The sequence below is a fragment of the Tasmannia lanceolata genome, unplaced genomic scaffold (assembly GCF_043159265.1).
Source record: "Tasmannia lanceolata isolate RefF3 unplaced genomic scaffold, GAP_Taslan_0.1 ptg000019l, whole genome shotgun sequence".
NCBI classification, from domain to species: Eukaryota; Viridiplantae; Streptophyta; class Magnoliopsida; order Canellales; family Winteraceae; genus Tasmannia; species Tasmannia lanceolata.
In genome coordinates, this window is record NW_027518696.1 from 11,995,844 (window position 1) to 12,013,674 (window position 17,831).

General features: G+C 37.1%; 3 pseudogenes; all 3 read right to left on the bottom strand.

Annotated features, from left to right (window-relative positions):
* Positions 1–1,010: 1,010 nt before the first annotated feature.
* Positions 1,011–1,919, bottom strand: LOC143852314 (cytosolic sulfotransferase 15 pseudogene; annotated as a pseudogene).
* LOC143853525 (cytosolic sulfotransferase 15 pseudogene) lies at positions 1,871–3,178 on the bottom strand (annotated as a pseudogene).
* Positions 3,179–14,149: 10,971 nt separating this feature from the next.
* On the bottom strand, positions 14,150–15,622 carry LOC143852985 (cytosolic sulfotransferase 15 pseudogene; annotated as a pseudogene).
* Between the last annotated feature and the right edge of the window lie 2,209 nt (positions 15,623–17,831).

The following is a 17,831-nucleotide window of genomic DNA, read 5'->3' on the forward strand; positions in this document are numbered from 1 at the left end:
CCTATTAGCTGGCTTGGATTTGGAAAACCGGCTGGGCTGTTAGCTCATTATGTGGTTTAACAAATTTCAGATACAGAGGAGCGGCAGTAGATTTGCTGAGATCAGGCACTTGGATTGGAGCCTAGGAGATTTGTTCTTTATTTCATTGTTCCAATTTAGAAACCTTTGATATTTTATTAAGGTGATTGTCTTGAAATAATTATTGTTGGATTTAGACTTATGGACCTAATCTATATTTGTATTTCATTATGAGACTAAAATTTCCGCATTTATTAGTTACTCTGATTGTTGAGAATAGTTGATCGAAAAAGGAGCCTTGCATGCTTGTGGGGGCGACCCTATGGGCGTGCGGCGGCTGTCACGTGCGCCTTACCTAGAATTATGGGTTCGGGGCGTGACAGTATCTTTCTATGTTGTTTAATGCACAAAAGAAAGTTATTGATTGTCTCCTCATTTGTCCCGATTCAAGCTTATTTTCTCAAATTACTTGCTGCTTAAAATTTTGGTAGGCTCAGACGTGTGCAAAATAAAGTGGGTGTATATAAGTTTTGGGTGTATATAAGTTTTGGGTGTGGGTCAATGCTCAGACGTGTATTAAATTTCTTGTTGCAGAACCAACCATCTACATTATAGGAAACATAAGTAACCTCACCTAGCATTAGATAAGAGGCAGGACCAACCACCTGCTTCAAAGGCATTAACTCCCAAGATAAAGTGGCCGCCTCAGCTAGGAGATCACTATGTTAGAAGTGCCCAACACTATTTAAAATAGGAGAATTTATATGGTGGCTGACTGTGAAAATCACAACGGAGCGTGTCAAAACCCTGCCCCTTGACTTTTCATCCTGGTCGGACCACCTTTTTTGACTTCCCACTTACATGAAAAATCAAGGGGCAGGAATTTAACACCCTGACCTTGTGATTTTCACGGTCAGCCACCTCATAAAAACTCTTCAAATAGAGCATTATAATTAAATCATAATCAGTGGACAAGATATAATGAAATGAAAACTCAATTCTACATTCAGCGAGATTTATTACAAAACAAACAAACAAACAGAACAAGATACAGCCTCATCAACATCCAAGTAGGAACTGAGTAAGAGTGGAAAATGAGAAAAGAAAAGAAACCACCAGGGAAAATCAAAAGAAATTGAACATCCTAAATTCTGGTAGGCTCAATTCTCAGATGATACTCGGAAGGTGAGACCAGAACCGTCCACCTTCTGTTCTGTGACATTATCTAAATGCTGCATCATTGAAGGTGTGAGATGATTGGCCCAATCACCCACCTCCCCTCTCCTAAAGACCATATCATTCTCAACATTCTTAAACGTTTTTCCTATCTTGTTAACTTCTAGATTGCTCAAATTCTTAAAACTGCATAGCTTTGATATTTCCTCCACCACCCCAATCTCTTTCTTCCTCCAAAGGGAAAGGACACCCCAAAAACTTGGCCAACCTCTTCAAATAAAATACAGGGTCTTGTTTGATTTCCTTGTACTTTAAGAACAATATCCTCTCAGGCGCTCTCCTTCCAGTACCCCAATACATGATCCCAAAAGGGACCATGAGACTCCATTGCAAAACATCTCAAAGGCCTCCAGTAGAGGAAGAGGAGGTTGTTGAAACACCTCGGCTCTCAACCTGTTCATGAAATGCCACAAGGAAACAAAGGTATCTCTTGGATTCCAACACAAATAAACAAAGGGGCATTTTTGTCCATTTTTCAGGCGGGAAATGGGCGTTGACACCAAATGGACATGTTGAAATTGAGTGACTTCAATCGGACATTTCCCTATTTTTCCGACGTCACATGGAAAATTTTCCCCTAAAGATAAAGGAACAATAAATGCTCTTTGTGGAATTTAACCAATGGGGCGCCCTTGTAGATGGCTTTTGTTAAGGGCACCCTTCATTTTATCAATCCTCATAGTGTAATTAATTCTACATTCAGGGACATTTATTGCAAAACAAACTGGGACATGGTAAGTAAAAGTGGGAAATGGAAGAAGGATGAAAACACAAGGGAAAACCAAAAGAAATTGTACAACCTAAATGCTGCATGGTAGGTTCAATTCTCGAGTGATACTTGGAAAGTGGGACCAGAACCGTGCAACTTCTGGTCTGTGACATGATTTAAACGTTCTATCATTGAAAGTGTGAGATTATTGGCCCAATCGCCCACTTCCCCCCATCCTAAAGAACAAATTATTCTCAACGTTTATAAAGGTTTTCCCTGTCTTGTGAACTTCTAGATGGCTCAATTTCTTAAAACTGCATAGCTTCAATATTTCCTCTACCACCCCTTCTCTTTCTTCCTCCAAAGTGAAAGGACACCCCAAGAACTTGGCCAACCTCTTCAAATAAAACATGGGTTCTTGTTTGATTTCCTCGTACTTTAAGAACAAGATCCTTTCAGGCCTTGCCAAGCTCTCCTTCCAGTACCCCAATACATGATCCCAAAAGGGACCAAACGATGAGACTCCATTGCAAAACATCTCAAAGGCATCCAATAGAGAAAGAGGTGGTTGTTGAAACATCTCGGCTCTCAACCTGTTTATGAAATGCCACAAGGAAACAAAGGTATCTCTAGGATTCCTAAACAACTAAACAATCCGAGAATTCGATTCAATGACTGATTTTGGTAGAGAGGTGTGAGGTATGTGAGTTGCGAAGAGCCTTGGGGAGGGAATGTTTGTTAGATCAGGAACCTTGTCATCTGCATAGACCTGAATCTCCAAGAAAGGGACGAGGTCATGGGGGTTGGTGTTGAGCAAAGGGTGGTGAGTGAGAGAGTAACGAGTCCGGTTCACAATAGCAAAAGTGAGGGCCTTCAACCAAACTGTGCCAGATTTCGGTGTGGAGATCACAAATACATCGCTGTTATGAGCTTCTAAGTGTTTATTGCAAGCCATTGCTGCTTGTAAATGCCTTGGAGGATACCAGAAGCCTTGGTATTGGTAGTAGTAAAATTGGTACCACCCTTTAGTTTTTGGGAAGGAGGAGATTAGTTCCTTGAATTCTTTGCTTATTCCTTCGTCTTCTTCATGGAGATGAGAGTCCTTGGAGGAAAAAGAGGATGCTTCCATGGTGATGATAGGACTATTCAGATCTCAGGATATGAACATCTTCTGTTACACATTTATATACCACGATGATGTAAGAAGAGAGAAAATAATAGATGCCAATTTTGGGCAGGGATATTCCCCCCCTAAATGGATAAAATCCCCCATTTATATACCTTTGAAACTAACGAAAACGTTAAGGGGGGATTTTATCCAACAGTGGGGAGGGCTGAACATGGTAAAACCAGAACCGAGCCACCTAATGTCGGTTCCCAACTGCTGGAACTAGAGCTGAACCGATTGGTCCTGGAACCGAATTGAACCAGAACCGAATTTAATCGGTTCGGTTCGGTTCTAGGTTTGCAACAGTTAAAAAAATGAGTGGGTTTTTAAACCAAGTGAACCTGAAATACAGTCACACTAACACTTAATCCTATTAAAGGCTACTGATATTGACACCCACATGTTGGAATTAACCATTTGGTTTAAAAAAAATTGAGTTAACATTAAATAGCAAGGTTTAAGGGAAGAAGACAAACAGTAGCAAGTTTGAAGGGAACTAAGTGTGGGTGTGAATATCAAGTAAAACAAAATGGCTGTCTTATGGAAGAAGACGAACAGTAGCAAGGTTGAAGGGAATCAGGGATACGTCCCAAGTGAAAAAAAAGGCTGTACCTTTGGGCTTCTTCGTGTTGACAACCGGATTTGCCGATCTGATGGACGAGTGAGGCGCTGAAGCAGTGAGGCGTGAGAAGGATTGCAACTTTACAAAGTAGATGAAGAAAGTAAGAAACTAGGGTTTCTTAGTTCTTTCCTTTCTTTAATTCTTTTGTCTTTAATAAATCTAAATTAAGAGATCATATAATGATATCAGCAGCCCCTTGTTTTGAATTAAATATTAACAATTTAACAAATTTGTGTCTTCAAGAATGATATTAACACTCCCACTTTTTTGGTTTTTGACGGATTTTAAATCACGCATAATCGCATGCATATACTATTTTTTCCGGTTCGGTTCGGTTGCTAACGAGCTCCCTCGTTGAGGTGCGTTGGAAATGAAAATATATAATCACTAAAGGGACAACCCGTGCGATGCACGGGGGCGAAAAAAATAAAGTCATAAAATGATCAATTAAAAATAATAATTAAAAAGTGGGATTTCATTCGTTAAAAGAATTAGGAGGGAAGAACACTTGAAAATTCACAAAACATGTGAATAGAGCAGCAAATTCAACATTCATGATTTAGCTACATAATAAATTAAAAAAAGAAGAAGAAAATTTTATGAGATGACAATCAATCATTCCAATTATTTGAGATGAGGAGTAAATTCCAGTGAACAAAATATGATGGAAATAAAGGAATTCATCTCCAATTCTAATTAGTGAATTTCATATTCAGAGTTTACTTTTGTGCATTTCTATATGACATATTTTCATGCTGTGGCTGGGATCGTTGTTCATAGGCACTTCAAACTAAATATTGACCCAAAATATTCGGAGTTCTCATAATGCAATTTGATGTAGAAGGGCATATCTTTTATAATTTTCCATGAGTGAAGAGCAGAGAGATAATATAGTTGCAGTAACAAGTCCAATATAAAGCAAAAGAATGCAATCCAGTGAATGCATTTTTGTTAGGGAAGGTTTCTCGTCCCTCATTCTTTGCAACGTTTTAAAGAGCTCGTGTAGGAATCCATGCATAAAATAGAGGAGTGCCATTACCCACCAATAGCAAGAGCCTGTTGCCCTGACTCACAATAATACATGAACAGCATATATGACACGAGTTTGGTGATTAGGACTGTTGATTTGATGGGCCGTACCATGTGACCCGGACAGTCCATGTCCCATGGGAGATCCCTCCCACAGGATCAATGCATTTGATAATTAATGGCTTTGGAAATCCCAAAATGATACCTACTTTATTTTTTTGGACATTTGGTCAAAAGGTACCACAAAATATATGAAATAGTGAGATGGACCCCTTCAATTTCAAACTTGTGAAAGGGACAGGGTACCATTTTGCTTTTCCTGACAAGGTTTTTTACTGAAATACCTTTCATCCTCAAAATATACATGTTAAGCCATAAAAACAGGGAGAAAAAAGTGTTGTTTTCTTTTTCACACCTAGAAAATGGGGTGACCAAGAGATGAAATGGGGGTATCACACCTGGAAAATTTTGGGTTGATGTCTATTGGGCCTGGAAGCGGTTACCAGCACAAGGAAAATGAGGATACCACATATGAAAATTGGGTGATCAAGAGATGAAATGGGGGTATCACACCTGGAAAATTTTCGTATTTTGTATCCAAAACTCAAATCCAAATCCAAATGAGGTATCCAAACATGGCCTAAAGGTACATGAAGATCTTATTGTTGTTTTCATACTCTTGGATTTCACTTTCTGACATCCAATCTAAAATCCTTTTCCACATGAATTATGTTTTTCATGTATTTGACTTCCGAGATTTGTTTCTCTACCCTCATTATGGATTGCAATGGCCCAGAAATCTTTATGAGCAGTCCTAACCATTGGATCAATTGCTTGCAACTGAAGAGTTAAAACAAATAAATATTCTTTTTTCCTAACCATTGGATCCATTGAGATTTTACATTGTACAAGTCCCTACAGTTCAATATTTTGCCAAAAGGAATGCATGGCCTAGACCACAAATAATCAAAGCCGTCCATTTGATGGGCGACAATGTAAATCGGTTGTGCCCCAAAAATCACTTCCATAGAATGATCCCAACCCTCCAATCTATATAGGTTTCCATAATATACAGTTCTTCTATAGATTGGAGGGATCAGATCATCCAATGGAAATGATATCTCGTGAGTGTACGCGCACGTGGGGGGTGTTCTTAGTTCTGATTTATTATTATAACAACATTGTATGCCCTCCTTGTGCAAATTCCTGGCCCTGCCCCTGTTTGGAACCAACATAATTAACTCTTGGATCTTCAACAATAGTTACAACTGCTAATTTTTGCTGAAATTATATGCTAATTTTTGCTGAAAAGAACCACCACAAAAGCTTCAGCATCTAAACAAAAAAAGATGGAAAAGAATATAAACCTATAGCAAGAAAAGAGTATAAACCCAAAGTTGTAATGTCAATAACATCAACATAATGTTGAATCAATTTTTTGTGATTTTGGGACCTGGAGGATGACATTAAGTCTACACTTCCATTAATGACAGAAGATGAATACAGAAACTGTTGGAATGGATGAAACAGTCATGATCACAGATTCACAAGCATAAAATAAATTCGGAGTCAATGCACTCAAATTTCAAACATTTATGGAATTTCTTCTACCTGCAATCAAAATATCAACAGGCCCAATGGAGTTTTTCCTGCCAATTATCTTTAAACTGTAGCCATGAAATGATATAAAAGCTCAAAATTTTCCCAAAAATTTTCAGGTGTGATACCCCCATTTCATCTATTGGTCACCCCATTTTCATTTTTGGTACCTCCATTTTTCTTGTGCTGGTAACCCCTTACAGGCCTAACAGACACCAACCCAAAATTTTTCAGGTGTGATACCCTCATTTCATCTTTTGGTCACCCCATTTTCATATGTGGTACCCCCATTTTCCTTGTGCTGGTAACCCAGGCCCAACAGACATCAACCCAAAATTTTCCAGGTGTGATACCCCCATTTCATCTCTTGGTCACCCCATTTTCCAGGTGTGAAAAAGAAAGCAACACTTTTTTCTCCCTGTTTTTATGGCTTAACGTGTATATTTTGAGGGTGAAGGGTATTTCGGTAAAAAGTCTTGTCAGAAAAAGCAAAATGGTACCCTATGGTACCCTTTCACAAGTTTGAAATTGAAGGGGTCTATCTCACTATTTCAGATATTTTGTGGTACCTTTTGACCAAATGTCCATTTTTTTTGTTTTTGATTGGAAAGCTGGGGTTAGGCCGATGGATTCTGACATTTAAAAAAATATATACCAAAGTTGTAACAACAGCAACTAAAAAATGGCAACCATTGATCAATTCCAGCATCACCGCCAATATATATATATATATATATATATATATATATATATATATATATATATTTAGCAGAAGAGAAAAGGAGAGAATTTTGTTCATTAACACGTCAATGTGGATGCTTTTTACCCTTTTTTGCCCTCCCCACATATCTGTACATATTATCTATGTGAGGGTAAAAAAGGTATGAATGTTCGCTAGCCACCTTCGCCTAACGCTATGTCTCGCCCATCCATTGCAATTGTATGTATTTGTCTTATTAGATGTGATGAAAAACTGCACGGAAATACTATTTCTTGAAATGTTGCTAGCAATAATACGTAAAGAAACAAGCTAGCAATAATAATCATTACGTAGTAAAGTTTGGGAGGGAAATTATGGACAACGGGTACCTAGATATGACAATTATGGAAAAAACTACAAAGAAGAGGTATCAAAATATGACAGTTACGAAAAAACTACTTTTCCTTCTTAATTTTTTGAGGATATTACGAATTAGCACACCTGTAAAAATATTTACAAATTCCGGGCACCTTCAGACGAACAACAGATTATGGAAACCTCTATAGATTGGAGGGCTAGGATTAGCCTATGGAAATGATTTTACGGGCACAACCTATTGATGTTGTGTTCCATCACATGGACGGTTTGGATCAACCTATGATGTGGTCCGTACAGTTCTTTGTCGGCCCGTGCATCGCACGGGTTATATATATATATATATATATATATATATATATATATATATATATATATATATACTAGTAAAAAAAGATGCACGGGCCGACAAAGAACTGTATGGACCACATCATAGGTTGATCCAAACCGTCCATGTGATGGAACACAACATAAATAGGTTGTGCCCCAAAAATCTTTTCCATAGGCTGATCCTAGCCATCTAATCTATAGAGGTTTCCATAATTCTTCTTAAATCGGACGGTTAAGATCACCCTGTAGATTTTTATTAAAAAACCATAAAGGAGGAGGGTAAGATTGAAATTATGTGGCTTTAATGGGTGCATTTGTTAAAAAGCGTAAAGGAGGGGGTATGATTGAAAATATGTGAGTTGAATTGGTGCATTTGTTAAAAAAAGTCAAAAAAAGTGATGTGTAATTCTCATGGAATTTTCCAAAACTTCAAAAAATTCTCTTCTTTTCTCTTCTCCTATATATATATATATACTAGTAAAAAACCCGTGCGATGCACGGGCCGACAAAGAACGGTACGGACCACGTGATAGGTTGATCCAAACCGTCCAGTCGACAAAGAACGGTACGGACCACGTGATAGGTTGATCCAAACCGTCCAGCCGACAAAGAACGGTACGGACCACGTGATAGGTTGATCCAAACCGTCCATGTGATGGAACACAACATAAATAGGTTGTGCCCCAAAAATCATTTCCATAGGCCGATCCTAGCCCTCCAATCTATAGATGTTTCCATCATTCCTCTTATCTTAAATCGGATGGTCAAGATCACCCTATAGTTTTTTAATTAAAAAATCATAAAGGAGGGGGGGTAAGATCGAAATTATACGGCTCTAATGGGTGCCTTTGTTAAAAGCATAAAGGAGGGGTAGGATTGAAATTATATGATCTAATGGGTGCCTTTGTTAAAAGCATAAAGGAAGGGGGTAGGATTGCAATTATATGAGTTGAATGGGGGCATTTGTTCAAAAAAGTCAAGAAATGTGAGGTGTAATTCTCATGGATTTTTCAAAAAAATCGAAAAAACTCTCTCTTTTCATCCCGGCTTATTATAGTAGATATATATATATATATATATATATATATATATATATATATAGAGAGAGAGAGAGAGAGAGAGAGAGAGAGAGGAAAGTGTTGGTGAGCTTAAGCGCCCAATCACATTGGGGCCTACTTTGTTAGGATGATCCAAAGCATTCATTTGAAACGCCCTTACATAGATCGGGTGTGTACCAAAAATCAGCTCCATAGGATCATCCTAACCCATCCATTTGTGGAGGTCAAAATGGATATATATATATATATATATATATATATATATATATAGGAAACTGTTAAGCTCACCAAACTTATGGTGAGCTAGCTTGCCCAATCACATGGGGGCCCACTTTGTTAGGATGATCCAAAGCATTCATTTGAAAGTCCCTTACATAGATGGGGGGTGTACCAAAAATCAGCTCCATAGGATCATCCTAACCCCTCCATTTGTGGAGGACAAAAATGGACAGACACAAATCTGCCCCATTTTTGTCCTCCACAAATGGAGGGGTTAGGATGATCCTATGGAGCTGATTTTTGGTACACCCCCTATCTATGATAAGGCCTTGCAAATGAATGGTTTGGATCACTCCCCAAAATGTGGGACCCATGTGATTGGGCAAGCTAGCTCACCATACGTTTGATATATATACATTTCCTGAATTTGAATCCATTCATATATGATTTTTACGAAGGTAAACTCATCAATTCCAAGACTAAAGTATGCAAGTCCTACTTTCCAAAGCATTCGAAAACCAATTAGTAACCAGGTGGAGCAAACCTTTGCATCAGTAGGACTTGCGTAAGGTAAACAGCCCACCTTACTTAGGTATAGTTAGTTGTACCAAAGGTGAACACATGTTCGCTAAAAGCTTCATAGGAGCTTTGACCTTACTTTTGATCCACCAGAGTTGTAAAAGACTATGGCCAAGGCACTTTCGATGGATCCTTATTAAACACCACCATTTCAACTAGTTCTAGACAGAATCCCAGCCAAGATTCTACCTCAACAGGAAGAAATTACTACTCAATAGAGTGTTGCACCATGGCAAATGCCTCAACACTCAACAACCATGACAGAAGACTCAGGGTATGGGTGCTTTCACCCAATTACAACCTAGGAGTTATTGGGCATTAGATGATATATTCAGGAACGCCATGTGGCAGATAAAGAGTTACTTCAACTGTGAGGGCCATGGGAGTGGAGGCACGGATACAGTTGATAGAGGTACACCTCAAGGAGGGAAACCAGAGGATAGTTGAAGTTAGCAAGGGCACGATGACAAAAGGGGTCAGTGAGACACAGAGGCAATGCCTTAAATTACTAGAATTGAAGTGTATGTTGTTTGATTTGATAGAGTTAGTATCAACTTGCCATAGGTTAGTTTTTTTAGGGTTTGGTTATAAATATGGGGAAATCAATTCATTTGAAAAGAAAAAAAATATGGGGAAATCAATTAGGAGAAAACTTTTGCTAGTTTTCATTTTCCTTCAAAAGAAACTGTTTAGTATTCTCTTCCATGGTGGCAATGTCTTTTTCCATTATTAATTTGGTATTTGCAGTGAACAAACCCATCGATCTTCTTGAGTAACGAAGAAGTGTTTATTGCAAGCCATTGCTGCTTGTAAATGCCTTGGAGGATACCAGAAGCCTTGGTATTGGTAGTAGTAAAATTGGTACCACGCTTTAGTTTTTGGGAAGGAGGAGATTAGTGCCTTGAATTCTTTGCCTGTTCCTTCATCTTCTTCATGGAGATGAAAGTCCTCGAGGAAAAAGAGGATGCTTCCATGGTGATGATAGGACTATTCAGATCTCAGGATATGAACATCTTCTGTTACACATTTATATACCACGATGATGTAAGAAGAGAGAAAATAATAGATGCCAATTTTGGGCAGTGATATTCCCCCCCTAAATGGATAAAATCCCCGCCGCCCCTCTAACGTTTTTCGAGGATAAATTCACATACGGTTTTCTTTTACCTTTGAAACTAACGGAAAACGTTAAGTTGCGCTATGGATTTGGAAAAGAAACAGAAAATGGGCCCTTTTTCCACGAAAATAGCTTTAATGGTCGTTCTGTTGACTGGATACGGAAAGAGCAAGGAAAGCTCGAATCTGAGGTGGAATCCGAGAAATGACATTTATTCGATCGTTCTAGATTTGATTACAGATTCATTTATTTATAAGTTTAGATTGGTGGCAAAAATAGGACTAATTTGGCTGAATAAGTTGTAGACACACACTGATAGTGGACATAACATTCTAAGGAAATGATATTTACACCTTTTTAAAAAAAAAAACTTGGCACAGTCCCTCTATCGTAAAAGAGTAGTCATAAATACCCCGGAAAGGGGCTGTCGGAAGCCCAAAAAAAAAGGGTAAATGTATCAATTCCCATTGGGCATTCTAATTTTTTTAACAATTTTATATACAGTGTAGTTTTGTGTCATAAGTAACTATTGCTGTGATTTTAACCCATATAAAATATCCCATTGGACATTCTAATACAGAGAACGATTGCTTCTTTGCTTTGCTTTAAAGAACTATAATGTTTAAAACAATTTACCTAATTTCTGTTATTGTTCTGTAATTGTTTACTTAATTACTTTTCTTATTTTTTGATAATTCTGTCTTTTCTTCCAATTTTTTTTTAAATTGATTTTTGGCTTGCCTACAAAATTTTAAACAGATTTATATACGCATCAATAATTATATTGTATATTTATCATCATTTTTATAATGTGTTCTTTGGATAATAGATAAATGGGCGATACACTTTTTGGATATGATGAAATTGGGATACCCTTATGGAGAGGATGAAATTGAATATCATAATGTCGATTCATACGTTTCATTTATTGGACGTTGTTTTGTTTTTAATGTTTCCTTCATTGTTTCCTTCAGAATTGTCAATATTATACTGTAACGGCTTAAATCCTGCACTATTAAGTACCCCATAAAGGATTAGTAATTACGCATCTTAATCTCGCAACCCTTTCTTATAGGAAACTGTTCAATTCGCATTTATTATCAGAGTGACCTACCAAACGTTCAATTCCTTCCTAATTCAACACACCTTAACCTCACAACCCTTCCTATTCCAACGGCCCTATATCCCTTAAAATCAGCCGCCCTATTTCTATCCTTTCCAAATTGGAAAATGTAAATCTAGGTCTCTTCCAATTTCTTTTCGAAAGATTTGTTCGTATCTTTCCAAGAGATATTCTTCTTATCTCACCCAAATCTATCTATCTATATTAGTAAAGCTGAATGTGGGAAGCTGAGGTTGTGCCACGTGTCACACCCATAGCTTCCCAAAATTAAATACCGAATTAGCATTCCGATTTCTAAAACGTTTTCTACACATAACGGTAATTACTATTTTTCTCCATAAATTACAATATAAAACTTCATAAATAAATCCTCTATGCTGTGGTGGTGCCACGTGGCAGCCCCTCCTCTATCCCGCAATTTTAAAAATTCTGAATTCTCAATATTATACTGAAACGGCTTAAATCCTGCACTATTAAGTACCCCCATAAAGGATTAGTAATTATGCATCTTAACTCGCAACCCTTTCTTATTAGAAACCGTTCAATTCGCATCTATTATCAGAGCGACCTACCAAACGTTCCATTCCTTCCTAATTCAACACACCTTAATCTCACAACCCTTCCTATTCCAACTGCCCTATATCCCTTAAAATCAGCCGCCCTATTTCTATTCTTTCCAAATTGGAAAACGTAAATCTAGGTCTCTTCCAATTTCTTTCCGAAAGATCTGTTCGTATCTTTCCAAGAGATATTCGTCTTATCTCACCCAAACTCTCTCCCCAAGAAAAGAAGACCATGGCAGGGTATGGTCTCTCTCCCCAATATCCCGTTCTCCTTTTCTATCGTCTCATCTTCTCTTTTTATGGTTTCCTTCTTACGCATTTTACAGTAGCATCTAACCTGTAATTTCCCCTTGATCTTCATAGAGAAAAGCATTCCAACTCTCCCCCATCAGAGATTTTGCAGATCTAGGGAAGAAACTTCTCCCTCTCTTCAAGGACTTGCGCACAACAATGGGTATTGTCGGATCCTGCACTAATTCTCTCTATCCCCATCTTCTTTTTCCCTTCATGTTTCAGAGTTTCTGGGCTACAGTTTTAGTTTTCAAGGTTTCTACTGAAAGAAAACATCAACTATTTCTAGGTATCTAGAGCAGGTAGTAATGGAGAAATTCTTAGACATATCATCAGGGATTGGGACCATTTTATTTTATTTTATTTTATTTGCTTTGGCAGACTCCTGCTGATGTAGGGGGTAGTTTTTAGGGCATTCAACGGATAAGGTCACTTTTTTTTAACATTCTTTCTGTATGTATCTGCATGAAAGGCTGACATCAGTTAATGGAATTTTTTCATCTCAAGGTATAGGAAATGAATTCTGTTGTTGTGTTTATTATTTCATTACTCATCTGTGCAGAATGCATATCTCTTGTGATGGAACTACAGCATATGGGAATTGTTAATTTTTTGAATCCCTGTTTTGTTATGAGTTACAAATCTATAGAGTGAAAAGATTTAACCAAGGTCATCATATAGAACCATCCAATTTAACTATAAAATAGTTAAATCTATTTAACTATTTAAATAGATTACAGTTAAATCTATTTAACTATTTAAATAGATTACAGTTAGAATAAATCTTTTGATTGAAGGACCTAATTCTTTTAATGTTTTGTCCTAATTATTTTCCTTTGTATTTTTATCATTTAGTTTTTGGTTAAATTCTTTTCCTCTTATAGAGCATTATTTTCTGATCAATGTTTTTAGATCTAAATTACTTCCAAACCTATTCATCGCATTCAACTCCCGACAACTCTTATTATAAAATTTATAAGAGTTTATATTATAATAAAATTTATATTTATTATAATATTTAATTCATTTTAGTTTTTTTATTATAAATTTTAATTTAAACTAATGTATATATCTAAAAAAAAACTAATATAAAGTGAATACCTATGGACAGTAAATCTTTTGTACTATATATTTTAGTTTCTGCATAAATATTTCTGTATAACAAGTTACTACTATTTTAAATCAAACATAGTGTAATTTCTTAAATGTATCTTAAACACAACCCTTAATGATTATTTTCTTCCATTAGGATCCATTTCTCTTTAGAATCTATCATTTTCTCTTAGGTTGCACTAAATTAAAGTTTCGTATTTCTTCTTTAAAAAAAAGAAGAAGGGTTCAATGCATTTTTTAATCACTTTTCTTCCTTGCCCCGTGCATCACACGGGTCTCTAACTAGTACAAAAGTAAAGATAAAGGAACTATAAATGCACTTTGTGGAATTTGACCAATGGGGGCGCCCTTGTACATGCAGATGGCTTTTTGTAAGGGCACCCTTCATCTTTTCAATCCTTGTAGTGTAATTAATTCTACATTCAGGGACATTTATTGCAAAACAAACTGGGACATGCTAAGTAAGAGTGGGAAATGGAAGAAGGATGAAAACACAAGGGAAAACCAAAAGAAACTGTAAAAGCTGCATGGTAGGTTCAATTCTCGAGTGATACTTGGAAAGTTAGACCAGAACCGTGCAACTTCTGGTCCGTGACATGATTTAAACGTTCTATCATTGAAAGTGTGAGATTATTGGCCCAATCACCCACTTCCCCTCTCCTAAAGAACATATTATTGTCAATGTTTATAATGGTTTTCCCTGTCTTGTTAACTTCTAGATCGCTCAATTTCTTAAAACTGCATAGCTTCAATATTTCCTCTACCACCCCTTCTCTTTCTTCCTCCAAAGAGAAGGGACAGCCCAAGAACTTGGCCAACCTCTTCAAACAAAAAATGGGTTCTTGTTTGATTTCCTCGTACTTTAAGAACAAGATCCTTTCAGGCCTTGCCAAGCTCTCCTTCCAATACCCCAATACATGATCCCAAAAGGGACCAAAAGGTGAGACTCCATTGTAAAACATCTCAAAGGCCTCCAGTAGAGAAAGAGGTGGTTGTTGAAACTTCTCGGCTCTCAACCTGTTCATGAAATGCCACAAGGAAACAAAGGTATCTCCTGGATTCCTACACAAATAAACAATCCGACAATTTGATTTAATGACCGATTCTGGTAGGGACATGTAAGGGATGTGAGTTGCGAAGAGCCTTGGGGAGGGAATGTTTGTTAGATCAGGAACCTTGTCATCTGCATAGACCTGAATCTCCAAGAAAGGGACGAGTTCATGGGGGTTGGTGTTGAGCAAAGGGTGGTGAGTGAGAGAGTAACGAGTCCGGTTCACAATAGCGAAAGTGAGGGCCTTTAACCAAACAGATCCAGATTTTGGTGTGGAGATCACAAGTATGTCGCTGTCACGAGCTCCAAAGTGTTTATTGCAAGCAATTGTTGCTTGTAAGTACCCTGGAGGATACCAGAAGCCTTGGTAATGGTAGAAAAATTGGTACCACGCTTTCGTTTTTTGGAAGGCGGAGATTAGTTCCTTGAATTCTTTGCTTATTCCTTCATCTTCTTCATGGAGATGAAAGTCCTCGGAGAAAAATGGGGATGCCGCCATGGATGGCGAAGATAGGGCTCTTAAGATCTCAGGATATGAACATCTTTGATACATCTATAAGTTCCACTTAAACATATATACATCTTTGATGCTCTTAAGATATCAGGATATCAGCACACACAAGCGTAGAGTACACATTGATGGATCGCCCAAACGGGCACGCCAGATGCATTCTTGATGATATAATTTGTGCATGGCATTCACTTGAAGTCTTGATTGCTTACATTGGCTTATTAATATTAAGAAGTTAGGAATCACGAGTGCTTTAACAAGTTACCTCATACTAAGTGGTTTCACAAGTTACCTCTTATTAATTATTTGGAAGTCCTTTATTTAGGAATTTCATTCTTATTATATTAGCACGTAGGAACTTGCAGTTAATTTTTTTATACAATAGGTAGGTGAATTTTCTAAATCAATTTGTAGTCAACAACCACACGGTAGTAGTAACGTCAGGTTTCCTCTTCAATAGGAGTCTAGTGCCTTTTTCAGGTGAAGCGCTGACAAGTTTTTTTTTTGATGACGTAGGATGTCCCCACCCCCTTCGGAAGTACGACTAGTCCCTACGAATGCACGCAAGGACCCACTCACCACGTGTATCAGGTAAGTCGGGGGCGGGATTCGAACACTCATCAACAGGGAGCAAACCCGTGACTTTATGCCGAGTTAACCCTTATTATTAAGAAGTCTTATTTCGGCATTTCTTTCTTATCATATTAGCACGTAGGTTATTGTAGTTAATTTATTATACTTTGGGTTGGTTTGGATTGCGGGAATTGTGAATGAGTATCGGATTCACATTCCAATCAAATTCCAATCCCCCCTTGTAAACGGAATAATGATTCCAATTCTAGTGTTTGTGTAAGTACTGCGAATCAATCATGATTCTGATTCTAGCGTTTGGTACCATTCACTCCAACATCGGAATCGAATCAAATTTTTAATAAATATTTTGATAATTTTTTATGTCATTGGAGTATTTTAGTCATTTTTCATAATTAGGGGTATTTTGGTAATTTTTCATGACTTAATGGTATTATGGTGATTTTTACCTGATATGGTGTATATTGATCATTTCATAACATGAGGGTATTTTAGTCATTTTTTCACGACTCAAAGGTATTTTTCTAATTTTAACCTAATATAGGAGTATTTAAGTTATTTTCCATAACAATGGCAGTCTGGTCGTTTTTACCCGATATGTGGTATTTTGATCATTTTTATGTCATGGGGAGTATTTTAGTTATTTTTCATGACTAGTGGTATGTTGGTCATTTTTACCTGATATGAGGTATTTTGATTATTTTATATCATAGTGTTATTTTAGTCATTTTCCACGACCCATGGTATTCTTGTCATTTTTACCCGATAGGTGGTAGTTTGATCATATTTATGTCATAGGGGTATTTTAGTCATTTTCCATGACTCAAGAGTATTTTTGTCAGTTTCCATGACTCAAGGTTATTCTGATCATATTTACCTAATGCATGGTATCTGGATCATTTTTATGTCGGGGTATTTTAGTCATTTTCCACTAGTAGGGGTATCTTGGTCATTTTTCATGACCCAGGAGTCTTCGGGTCATTTTTATACGATATGGGGTATTTTGATCAATTTTATAACATGGAGCAATTTTATTTATTACTATGTGGTATTTTGGTCACTTTTACTCGATACAGAGGCATTTCAATTATTTTCCATGACACGGGGCTACTCTAGTCATTTTACCCTCTATGAGAGTATTTTGACCATTTTTATGTCTTAAGTGTATTTTAGTAATTTTCCACGACTTAGAGGTATTTTGGTCATTTTCACTCGATATATGGGTATTTCGGGCATATTTCATGACGGAGTGGTATTCTGGTCATTTTAACCTAATTGGCATATTTAGATATTTTTTATTGTATGGGGGCATTTTAGTCATTTTCACATGGAATTGGTCAAGTGCCGTTGGGAGGAAATTCAACGTTGTTTTTTCATCTCCATTCCAGGAATCTAAATACCACCCTCTTGGGCGGGAAACAAAAAGTGCCAAATATTCCCTTGTTTTTTAACCAATCGGAATTATCATTTCCCATTCCATTTTGTAAACGAAACCAAATGCTGGAATCACCTAAATTGAAATTTAATACTGGTACCGATTCCTGATCCCGGCAATCCAAACGCACCCTTTAAGTATATGATTTTTTTTAATTCAGTAAGTAGCATTGAAACCGGATACCGGTACTGATTCTAGATTCCGGCAATTCAAACACACCCTTTAAGTATATGGATTTTTTAATTCAGTAATTAGCCAACAATTACACGATAGTAGTAATAGCAAGTTTCCTCTTCATTAGGAGTCTGGTGCATTTTTTTTACGTTTCTTATTTCTTGACTCCATTAACATGTGTAGTTGAATGTTGTTCATATTTTGCGTAGGAGATTCTCTC